Here is a 13,455-nt window from a genome sequence, read left to right as displayed (position 1 = left end):
CAGCCTGCTTTAAAAGCCACTGGATAGAAGTATCTGGAGATGCCTTATGCTGTTAGTCAAGTGCCAGAAATTCCCACCAGGTTTGGGTTTGAATGGATTATTTGAGTTCCCTGAATGCTTTTCTGATAGAATTACAAAAAGGCACTAGGGTTTGTGATTTCCAGTGTAACTATGTTGAAATGAGAAGGAAGCATCAAAGCGCCTTACCAACGTTGTGGAAAAATCGCCCATGAACAAAACTTTCAGCAGCCAATTTCCATTGTAGCTTTCTCTGGAGTTTATAAATGTATGTACCGATAACAATTGTCATGATTATCGATGGTATTGATCACCACTGCTGTTTTAGTGAGAGCCTTCTATCTGCCATCTATCTAGATTTTCATATCTTATTGCATTGAACCTCATAAGAATTCAGATAGAAGGAAATAGAAGCACCAAAAGGTTGATGGATCTGCTCAAGGTTGCACAGCAGGTAAGTGGTAGGGCTGGGATTCAGCACCAGATTTCTCCGGTTTCAAAGCCTCCTCTTTCAAGTCTTCACTCCATGTATGAGGTGAGGTATTTGGAAACTGATTTCCTTCTGGTGATAAAATGTTATTCTTGTGTAAGCACTGAGATCATTTCTTGACGTCTTCATCTATTCTTCGTCATAATCTGAATTTGCAGACCTCCCCACAGCCGCATGGCCTCCATGGTTTTGACTCAGCTTCCAGGTTTGGTGATGTCTCCATGCCAGCTGTCAAGGCTGCAAATTTACAGACCAGATCCAGCATCCAGATTTGTTTAGACTGGCCTACACGGTGTTGCAAAGGAATCTGAAGTTACGCTTACAACTTGGGAGATTTGATATCAAAATCAGGACTTCCAGCTCTTTTGGGAAAATCAAAATATCTATAAGAGTGATGGCAGCTCCCTCTTCAGTTCACTACCATCCCCATCTGTCCCTACTGCCTCCCTGTCACGGGTGTCAAGTGATAGGGCCACACTGCACCACACTTAGCACTGTTTTGTGGGCTTATTTAGAGAAAATTAGATTTTTCTAATTCCTTTACCCTGCCGATTGTTTTCTCACTTTCCTGGACTCTAAAGGCATTTGCATTTTTGACACTTGAAAATCAACTTCCCCGAATACAGTTCTTTGGAGACCCTGGGAAATCCATCCTGGGTTTTATCCCGTCTTCTCTTCTGTGCTCCTATCCAGCTGAATGGCACAAAGACACCAACTCACCTTCAAACAAGCCTTTTCAAATTATGGCTCTAACATTTGGTATTGCTTCTCCAGCCTCCACTTCCTTGTCTGGAAAATGACTCCAGGTCACTTCATCTGGATAGTCAACCAAAAGCCAAGCCAAATGGCTAGTCCACCCAAAACCCTGGGAGCCAGCCCACCAAATGAGTAATTCACTACATCATTTGATCCTTTGTAGTCTGTTTTCATTGGCCAGTTCATCTTGTCTCCATAACAGGATTTTATGGAATATTTAAATATTGTCTCCCCCAGCTCTCTGCTGCTGCAGCTGGAGACTGAGGTGCCAAGATGGAGTAGGGAGGGGGAGGTTGACAGGGAGAGAGGCCACAAAAGAAAGTCAGGCTGGAGGAGGTGGGGGCATAAGGAGAATACATTCATGAGACTGTGTTCTTTACTATAAAGACTCATAAATACATTCTCTTTATGAATAAGAAAACATAAATGAAGAATATGCTCATAAAAATTCTCCTTATTAAAGAATATATTACACTTTCCTCTCCCTCCACTTCCCCTCTCTCCACCCTTAAGCTCCAGCAGCAGCAGAGGAAATGGAAGCAAGGACACATTGAATGTTCTATGTAAATGCTGTTACAAGGACAAAATGAAAACTGGTCAATTAAAACTAAATAATTCAACAAAAACAAGTAAATCTATCAAAGCTGCCATTCAGCCAATTGGGAAATAGACTAGTACTTTTCTTGTAGGTACTTGGGAAGATTAAATGAGCTAATGATGCTGTTGCCTGTAGCACAGCACCCAACAAACAGCAGCTATCATCATGCTGATCCAGATGGTTGCCACCACTCAGCCTGTCACCCAGATGTACCACCTGAGTCAACTTTAACTTCCCCTCCTGCCCACCTTCAAATCCAGTCAAAACCCAGATTCCATCTTGCATGGTGACTAACCGAGCCCCGGGTGTGGAAGGGAAGGAATTAAGGATGTCTTGAGAGTTAAACCAGGAACTGGTTCGTGATGGAGTGAACAGGAGTGTAGAGGCCCGAGAACAAGCTCCAGGCCCAAAAAGGGATCAACCCCTTGAGGGAGAAAGGGTCCCTCGATGAAGGTTGATGAACCAGGGAAGCCCGAACAAGGAGGCGTAGAGGTTGTATACTGGCAGGGCCTGCCCATCCTCTGCCCAGGAAAGGCTGAAGCCAGTAGGTCGTCACGTTCTGGAGGGGCGCGTGGGTGGCTCAGTCGGTGAAGCATCCGACTCTTGGTTTCGGCTCAGGTCATGATCTTACAGTTTGTGGGTTCAAGCCCCACGTTGGGCTCCACACTGACAGTGCCGGGCCTGCTTGGGATTCTCTCTCTCTCTCTCTCTCTCTCTCCCTCCCTCTGTTTCTCTCTCTCTCTGCTCCCCCTGTGTGCTCTTGCTCTCTCTCTCTCAAAAATAAATGAATAAACTTAAAAAAAAGGTCACATTCTGGTTTCCTGTTTACCCAGCCACCATCAGGTAACTTGGCTTCCTGAGGAGCGACGCCCCTAGGGACAGAATGTGCTCGTCCTGCTGGTGCGAACCTTCAGTCTGCTTGAAAGTAGCAAATTCTCTTTCTGGTTTGTTCTCATCTCTCGTTCCTCGTTGGCAATGTTTATTCAGGCGTCTAATAACTTCTGGACTTCAAAGATTGAATTTCTGAGCTTATACGACTGAGGCAGTGATTCATTCTCCAAGATCAATGTCCCCTGGTGGGGGGCCTTTCTGCGAGGCCAGTGCCCAGACCCCACGGTAGCTGGGGGCTCTTCTCACGGGCAGCCTCAACCACCTCACCAAGACAGCAGCCTGGAGCAGAAGGGAAGATGTGGCCTGCTGCGGAAGAGAGTCAGGTTTGAGTATCCTCATGAGGCGGCAGCAAATTTTGTTCTTGAGCAGGACTTATGGCCTTTCCTAATATTGCTGGAGAGGAAGGGGGAAAGTTCCTCCCCACATTAGCCTGAAAATCTAATTGAGGAGAATTCCGTTGCCTAGACAATGGCATATTAAATTGTTCAGCAAAAGCAAGAATTTATAAAAAATTGTCCCTGATCTATAGAACTAGGGAACATAATAAATCTCCCAGGAATTTTAGCCACGCTTAGGATAGATCATCCTCGGAAATTGCATTAGCATGCAGATGAGATGGGCAGAGGGCTGCAGGCTCCTGAAGCAAGAGAACAGTACTCCAGAGCAGGCTGGCCTTTTGTGGTAATGAGCGTGTGTCCAAAGTACATTCAAGAGAAGGAAACAGGTGAAGGGAGAGGGTACTGATGACCTACTTTGTGCAGGCACAGGGCTGGTAACCTTCACTATGTATCATCTGTTTGAACCATCGCCGCGTGCCCACAGAGCAGAGCATTTGCTGTTTTTCTGTTTTTTAAATCTCCATTCTGATGAGTGTCTTAGGGTGGCAAACGAGAGAGAAGCTTAATTAAAAAGCAGTCGCTACTAGGTAAATACTGCCGGATCCCACAGAACAAAAAAAAAAAAAAAAAAGGAAAAGCTAACCCAAGGCTGGAGGAAAGGCAGAAGCCAACAGCAGGTCTGTGGACTCAGCAGCAGGTTTGCTGACCGTCCCTCTGCATTACCATGACTCAGCAACCTAAGGTCTAGGCCCTTCAGTTCAAGGACAGAGAATGTGCTGGATGGAGCAAGATTGGGTTCTCCTCTGGACCTGTCAGAGCTAGCCAAGCGGTCAGGGACACGCAGTATAGACAAAACCAATGAGGACTCATCCATGTTCCTAGAGGTGCAGTGTTGGCAAAATGCCCAATGTCCCAGCAGAAGGTGCTAGGGTATGTGCAAAATCAGCATCCCTGCCTTCCTAGGCTTCTCCCAGGCATCTCTCATCCAGGAGCCTGCATATTCATCAGGGCACTCATTTGGGGGCAGCAGAGAACTTAGCCTCTGAGATGTAGAAGGGCATGACTATTTGATCCCCAGTGGCCTCAGGGCGTCAGCAACAAGTGTCTCTGTTCTGTTGTCACTCTGCTTTCAGGTGGTCAGTCCGGCTTGTCTGGAGCTTATCTCTTCCTGGAGTCATTTACTAAAGTCTGTAGAGGATCTCCAACTTCTGAAATACTCTGATATTTTGCTGGTCTGCCCCTAAGTGCTTCGTCACCGGCCACATGATCCGGCCCCAAGTCGACAGGGAGAGGTATTTTAATGGACTATATTTGCCCCTCAGTGTAAAAGCCCTGCCAGTATCCCCTGCTGGGATCAGGGGGTCCTCGCTTCTTCCCACGCCACCTCAATTCAGCTGCTTCCACATGGGAAGCTCTGGTATGTTGCAGCCCATTCCCAAACCCCACTTCTGTATGAATCAGAATGAGAGAAGCCAGATTCAGAAATACACTAAATACTTTGGATACGTAATCTCACTTAATTCTCAGAACAACCTGGTGAGAGGGGACTATTTTCTATTCCTCTCCTCATTTGACAAGTGAGAAAATTTAAGTGCAGAGAGATGTCACAACCAGCCCAAAAGTCACACCTAGCAAATGGCAAAGGCAGGACTTGGATCCAGACAACTGGAGTCCAGATCTAAGTGCTTCATCTCTGTGCTCCTGCTTCTGGTTGTAAGGAACAGAAAAGAAAGTAGGAAAAAAAAAAAAAAAGTAGAACTGTAGCTGGTTATTCCATTCATCTATTGCTGCTTCGGTAGCCATTCCAAACGGAATGGCTTACACTAATGGCAGTCATTTATTTTTCTCACAAATCTGCAATTCGGGTTCAGCAGGGATGGCTTGTCTCTGCTGCTCATGGAATCAACTGGGACAGCTGGGCTGAGGCAGGAAGCTCTACTTCCCATGTGGTTCAGTCATATTGCAAGTAGGATGGCTCTCGTTGGTGGTTTCTCTCCACATGGGCCTTTCTATGGGCAGCTTGGGCTTCCCCTCAACATGGGGGCTTGGTTACAAAAGCAAGCACCTCTTGAGAAAGAGTGTAAGCTGCCAGTTTCTTAAGGTCTGAGGATGGAAAATGGCATAATGTAACTTCCACTTATGTTAATAGTCATGCGATAACTAATTAACAGACACCCCCTCCCCACCTCTTAAAAAGAAGGTCAAAGAATTTGGGGGCCATATTTTAAATCTACCGTATTTGCTTAAGCAGAGGGTGAAGTGTATTGGAAGTAGTCATGGTATCTCACGGATTCCAGAAGAAGGGCAGGAACCAACAAAAAACCCAGATGCGTCAGCACTAAGAGCAATTTCCATAGATGTTTCCAGAACTGTGCCATCAAAGTGACTCAGTCTACCTGTCCTCTAGCTTCTGTGCTTCTCACTGCAAAATCCCAAACTCTTCAAAAAGTAATCAGAGTATCACACTGGGGTCAGGTGCCGACCCTGGATTCATCACTTGTGGCCAAAGGCCTAAGCCTGCACTTCAGACATACTTTTCCAAAGGAGGGAAATGTTTAATGCCCTGTTTTACAGGTGGGTAAACTGGAGTTCAATGAGTGTAAGTCATTTACCTGTGAGTTGTAGTGAAGTCCCACTGAGCCCTGCTAAGCTTAAATTGGGTGGGCCCTATGACTTGCAGACATAAGAGAGAAAAATAAATACCTACTGTTAGAGTCCACTGACATCTGGATAGTTTGTTATATGGCATTATGGTGGCAAGAGATTACGACCAATGTTGGATCTTTCCAGCTCTTTAAACTATCCCTTGACCATCTTTATAAATGCCTACTTCAAGACCTAGACAAAATCTTGAGTTTGTCTTTCTCAGATTTCAGTACTTCAATCCACATGAACTCATTTAAAGAAAGTTTTTTTTAATGAGTTAACTAAACCAAGAGATTATTTAAGAATTTCATAATAATGAGAAAGGGATGAGGTGGGCCATTTTCTTTGCTGGCGGTATAGAACAATCAAAGCCAACTGGCTTAAAATTGGCGTATGATTCTGAACTTTAAAAGAAGCTGGAAAAAATGAAAGCCAACATTGAAGAAAGAATGCATCTGGAAGAAGCCAGAATTTATTGCTGGGGTAATAAATTAGAAATTTCTGGAAGGAAAATCTATCTGAAATGACAAAAAGTGACCCCAAATCACAAGTATTTTAAATTCCAGAGCTCACAGGAAAGCTTCAGCGATTTACTGACTTTTTTGCCAGTTCCCATTTCATTGGGCAGAGATCACTGTAGTAGATAAAATTCTACAGAAATAAACCTGCCTTTGCCAAAAGAAATAGTTATATGAACTGTTATTTACATTTGCCCTTCAAAATACCTCCTGAAGGCTGAGTTCTGGTCACAGGCTTTCATTAGAATCCAAATGGATTACACTCAGATTTGTGCTTCTTATTCTAAGGCACATAAAGCTAACATTTGGGGCTTTCTTCCAGGGAAAAGAAACATCCGACCAGATCACAGTGTATTCTAACAAGCACTTTAAAAGTTTTAAAAATGTCAATTGTTGCAAACAGGGCTAGCCAATTACATTCCGACAAGCAGAAGGAATAGGAAAACAGATCAAACTCAGAGAATACATCTCGGTCACCTACTCTGTGCCAGGAATGGTGCTCAATGTTGCACTTACAAGGCCTTTTACTAATAGCAATAACCAATACTTTTTGACTGTGCAACATCCCAATGGCTGATCCATGTTCTTATTTCCTTGCTCAACAAGTTTTAGAAAGGTATTCCTTCATCACTGAATGTACTAAATTTGCCCACAGCAGACAGCATACAAATTGTGTGTGTGTGCGTGTGTGTGTGTGTGTGTGTGTGTAATCTTTGTAGACAGTTTTAGTGCCAGGGAAGAGATAGCCTTGGACAAATCATCATTTACCAGGCTTTTACTCTACTCACAATTATATGTCATGCAGATATTTCATTATCAAGAAAATTATTATTGCTATAATTGAGATAATACTAGCTAGAACTTCTTGACTGTCTAATGTGTACTGTGTCCTGTGTACATCTCATATAATCCTCATATAACCCCAATTATTACATTAGTTTTCCAATTTCCCTAAAATTGTTCCAGTATTTTTTTTAGATCGGGAAACTGAGCCTCAGAAAAGTGACCACCTTTCAGGAGTTTCCATGACTAGTAAGTCGTGGGGCTGGAACTAGAGCCCAAATCTACTGAACCCAAGGTCCCTGCTCTAAACCACCTCCCTAAACTGCCCCAATTTTAGCTTAAAGGAATTTTTTAAATATACAAACTTTCCAAGCAGAAGAGATAACTTGACAGCATGTTAAAAGTGAGACAGCAGATAGGTCTATGGCAACTGACTGAGAGTGCTCCCAGAAAGCGAAACTTCCACCAGCAGCAGAGCAAATGCAGCCTGGCTTGCCCCTCAGAGGGAGGCCAAGAATGACCGCCACTGGTTACTCTGGGGGTCTGGGGAAAGAGAGGGTTACATGGCCCACAGGCTGCTTAAGAATCAGTTAAAGTCCACCTCTCCTTTCCCACTCCATGCAGCCGGTGCTTGCCCCTCCCACCTCCCAGAAAACTGTCATTCTGTTATCTGGGGAGGGCAAGGCAGGGTTTTTGGAATGAGGACATCAGACACAGTTCAGAGTGGGAGTACCCTACCACAAACAGGGCGTTTCAATAAACAATTATATACTGGACAACTGAACCCCAGCCCAGTCCTCAACTTTCCTCCCAAACTAGCTCTAACAATGGGCAGCCAGGCCCATCCACTCTAGGTAGGAGGCTCCACAGCCTTCTCTGGGGATGACGACCAGCCTAAGGCAGATTTGAAGACCTGACTTCAGTGATGCCCGCAAGGAAACAGCCCAGGCAGACCACCCTGTGGTGAAGCCCATCGTCTCCAAGAACAGTCCACCCATGGCCTTCAAGCTTCCAATCAGCTCCTTGCTGTCCCACTCTTAACAGGAACCAGTGAGCAGGGATCAATAGACATTTGAGAAAAGACTTTAAATGAAATAAGTAAGTAAATAAATAAATAAATAAATAAATAAATAAATAAATTTTTATGGAGGAGATACTCTACTACCAAAGAAACTAACAACAAAATCCACCATAGAAAAATACATAATGCATATTCAAAACAAGAACAGGGTATTAGAAGAAAAGGAAGGAAGGAAGGAAGGAAGGAAGGAAGGAAGGAAGGAAGGAAAGAAAGAAAGAAAGAAAAAGTGAAAGGAAAGGAGGAAAAGAGAGGGAGAGCGGAAGGAAGGAAGAGAGAGAGAGAAAAGGAACATTTAGAGAACAAATAAAGTCCTTGAAAGTTAAAAAGCATGACAATATAAATGAAAAAATCAACAGAAGTTCTGGAAGAAAGAAGGTGAGAAATATTCTAGAAAGTAGAGGAAAAAATGAAAGAGAAAAAAATGGGAAAAAATATTAAATGAATGAATGACAAATACAAGATGCACAGCATCCATATAACAGGAAGGCCAGGAAGAGAAAGCAAGGAAATCAGAAAACAAGAGATGCTCTACAAAATAATCTAAGACAATTGCCCAGAACCAAAGAACATAGATTTCCAGATTGAAAGGTTCTGTTATATTGGATCTTTAGGTACTTGAGGCATGTCATCATGAAACTTCAGAATACTGAGACTATCCTACAACCTTCCAGAAAGAAAATACAGGTCACATACAAAGAACCAGAATCAGAAGGGCTTCAGAGTAACCAAAAGCAATGTAATCAATATTATAAAAGAAAATTGTTTTTGATCTAGAACTCTACACCCAACCATAATATCAACCAGTGTCAGGGTGGAACAAAAACATTTTCAGACACACAAAGTCTCAAAAAATTTCAAAAAAAGTCCCATGCACTCTTTCTAAGAAAGCTTATGGAGGATGTGCTCCAATAAAACAAGCGAATAAACCAAGAAAGAGGAAGGCATGGGCTTTAGGAAACAAAGGATCTAACCCGGGAGCGAGGCAAAAGTGATGGTGGTAAAGGGAAATTTCAGAACAGTAAGTGTGCAGGAGACAAAATACCGTATTGACTAGAGCAGTCAGAAGGCACCAGGGGAGAGATTTCCTTAAGAGAAACGGAAAGAAAATCTAGTGGATCTGCCCATTCTGAGAGGAGAACTGGACAACTGGGGGAATGATAGGGGCTGAACGAGTGAAGTACACAGGAAACTAAGCAAACAAAGAAGCAAACACAGACAACAGTTCACTAAAGAGGAGAGCACTTTGTTCAGGAAAGAGAAGTAATCATAGTATATTCCATGGCTCAGCTATGAAAAGCATTTTCATAGCCATGATGGAGACCAAATGTTGAAAGAACCCAAATTATAATTGGATCATATTGGTAGGATGGGGGTCATGGGGACTCTGTGTGTGTGGTGGGGATAAAGGAGCAAAAGAGAATCAAACCTCAATCTCCCTAGTGCCAGGAAACCCCCAATTTCACACAAACCAAGAAGCAAGATAATAGCATCTTCTTCAGAGAATGGGCCATAGATACAAAACCATCAGCTGAAAGAATTAAACCTGTTGCTGTTGTTGTTTTTCCTGAGGAAGGTGAGAAACACGAGGGCTGATCTTCACAGCCAGACCTATTTTGCTCTTTAAATCAGGAACTTATATAACACGATGTAAAAATGAATAATTAAAAAAAACAATTAAACTTCATTCACTTAAATGTTTTTCACTGCAACGAGTACTTAACAAATTAGCCTAATTAAGTCAGATCTCTCAGGATCTGTACAGCCCTTTTCGTCTCTCTCCAAGTAAATGAATGTCTCACGCAAGAAGAGATAGTTTAACAAGCAGTACACCCACTTCTGCGTTCTCCCCTGGGTTGCAGGAGCGAGGGGGCTGAGAGGTGGGATGCAGGTGCAACGTGGGCTTCGCCACTCAGCTACATTCACAGAGATTTCAAAGGCAGAAAGGAGGTAACAGACTCTCCTTCATCTGGAATGGTGCATGTGGGGACTCATCAGGCCAGAGTTGCTGCCACAGCCTACATCGTCCCCTTCCGGTAGCCTCACTCAAGGCTGCATTGCTACTGGGAAGTTGGCTGCAAGTTGCAGACGTGTTAGTGGAAGGCAGCAGATTTCTGCCTCCTGGAACCCCAACTGCAGTGGCGGACCAGGAGGTGGCTGACTTGGGTCCATTAGCTCTTCCAGCAACTAATTCCATGAAACCTCGGGAGAGCCTTGAGAGAGTCACAGCTTAGTGCCCTAGGGCTTCGAAGCAAAGCTGTGCTCTATTCCAGAAGTAACGGCTTTCCTTTTGAGAAGCAGCTTGTCCATTGCTACCAGGGCTGACTATAAGAGACCAAGTGACCATGTAATCTGAACTGCTCATTGTGAACCAGATGCTGTCTGACTGTCCAAGCCGCAAAGGTGGCTTTGTGCGTGCAGCAGCGTATCGTCACCGAGTAAAAGCGACAGACCTGATATTGGGCTCGCTCAGGTCCTGAAAGCATAAGAAAGCTGCTTCAGCAGGTGCTCAGTCTCAGATTCCTCTGGTCCCTCCACTCCCTCCAGCCTCACCTATGGCTTTGTGGGGAGTCCTTGATGACCAGGTGATTGAGGAAGAAAAACCTGGGAGCTAGACTGGGAGTTATGGATGGGTCTACACAGGGTGCTGCACCTACTAGATGTAGACTACTATAGCATCGTACAGAGGGAAATCTCCCTGAGGGCAGAATTTTAAGCAATACGGTGAGTTGGTCCCTGGAAAGAAAGATGGATGGTCAGAGGTAGAACTCTATGGTGATTCAGGAAGTACTAAGGGTTTGGCTGGATGATCAGAGATTCAGGAGAACAAAAATGGAAGACTGGTAACAAAGAGACCCAAGAAAGAGATGTGCAGACAGACCTCTTGGAATGGGTACAGAGTGCAAGGATATCTCTGTTCTGGGTGAATGCTCATCACAGAGCACCCGCGGGAGAGGAGACTTTCAATAATCTGGTTAACGAAAAGAGATGCGGATGTCAGCAGCCTCTTTACCAGCCACACCTGATGGGCAAGCACAGTGGCTATGGTATCAGGGATGGGGTTCATGCAGGTCCTCAACAACATGGGTTTGTTTCTCTTTCCCAAAATTGACCTTCACAACCTACCAATAGCAGAGACCACTACTGATGCCCCTGATATAACACCATTGCCCAGAAGAACCAGCTGGGCCATTGGGGGAAGGTGGATTACCCTGGCATGGGTAATCCATGCCAGCATGGCAGGAGCAGCTGGAATATTTTCCTGTCCTACCTGCAATGTTTCTGTCAGCTCCACCATCCGTAGGCTTAAAAAAGCCTTATTCATTGTCATGGTATTTGCATACACAGGTTAATACTAAATGATCTAGATCGCATGCCTATCTCCAGACAAATGACCCTTGCCCAGTGGTATAGAATGTACTAACTGAAGACAAGTGATTCACTTTGGAACAGGATGAATCAACCTGTCAGCATTAGTTAGTAAAATAATTAGATTGGTGGTTTGTACCTACTTCTGATAGCAGGGCAGGTTTGATCACATAGCTAAAGCCTGCTTATATGACCAGCTTACTAGAAGATACCCTACCAGAAGCAGGCTTCCTGGTATTTGAGGTGCTTCATACTCCTGGAGACTTGTGCATCCTATGCGGCCCAGAAATTTGAGGACAAAAAAGTCTGTGCCTGAGACCTCTGGGTTCCTTTGTATTCATATTTATTTTATACTGCTGCTGTGATGTATGTACAGATGTCTATTATATAGTCAAATGGAGATGTAGAATAGGGAATTTGAAGTCTCGAGGTGAAATATTGGGAAGGAATATGCATATTTGGAAGCCATAAGCATACTGATGAATATTGATGTTATTTAACATGGGAGTAGATAAAAACAGAGAAGAGGCCTGAAGATTGAGCCTGGGTCCCACCAACACTGACCAGAGGAGAGATACCAATAAAGGAGGAGAAGAAGGAGTCACCTATGAGATGGGAGAAGCACCAACAATTTATGGTGGCCCAATGACAGTGAATTTAGTGTTTTAAGAAGGAAAGAGTGATCAACAGTGTCACACACTGCTGACAGCAAGATGTGGTTTGAGAATCGATCATAGGATCTGGCAATATGGAGATCCTCTATAACCACAACAGATGTGTTTCCAAGGAGTTGGATTAAGGAAAGAATAGACATTAAGGCAGAGAAGATAGGAAACTTACACAATTCTTTTGAGGACCGTTTGAAGAAATGGCAGGAAATGAGAGGTCACAAGAGGGATCTTTTTTTAATGGGAGAGATTACAATATGTTTTTATGGGGATGAAAGCAATCAAGTAGGGAAGACAAAATGTGATAGCACAGTATTACTTGTCTCTTGTACAGTCTGAGAGTAAGTGAGAGGGGGTGGTATCCAGGACCCAAATGGAGAGGTTGGCCTTAGCGGGGAGCATCAGCAGTTCATCCATGAGCACAGAAGGGAGGGAGGAGCGTGTGGGGGCAGGTGTGATGGGAGCCTGCAGATGGTCTTATCTGAAGGCTTCTATTTCCTCCGTGAAATAGGAAGCAACATCATCCGTTAAGAGGGTGGATTAGGGAGGAGATGTTGGAGGTTTAACGAGAGAGGAGAAAGTGTGAAATAGATTGGAAATGCAAAGGCCCACTTGATAACGGTTGGCAAGAGTTTAAAATGACACCAGTCAACATGGTGTTGTGGGGGTTTTTACCCCTCTTCCCTAAATATGTAGAACTACTTGGGCACAAATATAGAGCAGGTGAAGACTCTAATTTACCTGAGGTTGAGTAGCCAGGTGAGTATATCAGGGAGAGGAAAGATGAGCAAGGGAGATGAGGATTCATGCTGACATCACAATGGCGGCCCTGGAATCTAAGCAAGAGCAAGAGACAAGTGAGGACATGGGAAGGTGAGGGGCAGAGCAAGGCTGAGAGGGTCAATCCTTCAATATCCCAGTAGAGTCAAAAAATTGTCAGAGTTAGAGACCTGTTGGAGGGAACGCCATGGAAAGATATGAGGTAGTGTTCCACGAGTATGGTGTTAAGATGAAGGCTCTGAAGATGGCAAAACTACTAGTCATTACAAGGCCGAGGCATGGCCACGGGGGTCATGAAGTGAGGTCAAGAACAAGATCTTTGCAAGCAATGCCCTTGAGGAGCTGACATGTTGGGGTGCTGGGGGCTTATCTACAAAAACACTAAGGCCACTGGGAATGACGATCTTAGCTGTGGTGGGAAACAGTGAGGCAGGAGCCAAAACCTTCAGTGAATGACGGGCAGGGACAAGAAAATGGAGCAGCAGACTTGCTTCAAAAGAGCTAAAGAAGTCTTCCTCCCTA

General features: G+C 44.2%; 1 long non-coding RNA gene across 1 annotated transcript; it reads right to left on the bottom strand.

The window, feature by feature from the left end:
* Window positions 1-4,911: 4,911 nt before the first annotated feature.
* Window positions 4,912-12,956, bottom strand: LOC109248846 (uncharacterized). Its single transcript, XR_002072282.2, has 2 exons — window positions 12,895-12,956; window positions 4,912-5,194 (listed from the first exon to the last, which is right to left on the bottom strand). It is a non-coding gene; the product is annotated as an uncharacterized LOC109248846 (long non-coding RNA).
* Between the last annotated feature and the right edge of the window lie 499 nt (window positions 12,957-13,455).

The sequence above is a fragment of the Panthera pardus genome, unplaced genomic scaffold (assembly GCF_024362965.1).
Source record: "Panthera pardus isolate Hobbes unplaced genomic scaffold, ASM2436296v1 HiC_scaffold_16, whole genome shotgun sequence".
Classification (NCBI taxonomy): Eukaryota; Metazoa; Chordata; class Mammalia; order Carnivora; family Felidae; genus Panthera; species Panthera pardus.
This window is presented reverse-complemented; position numbering and strand designations above follow the sequence as displayed.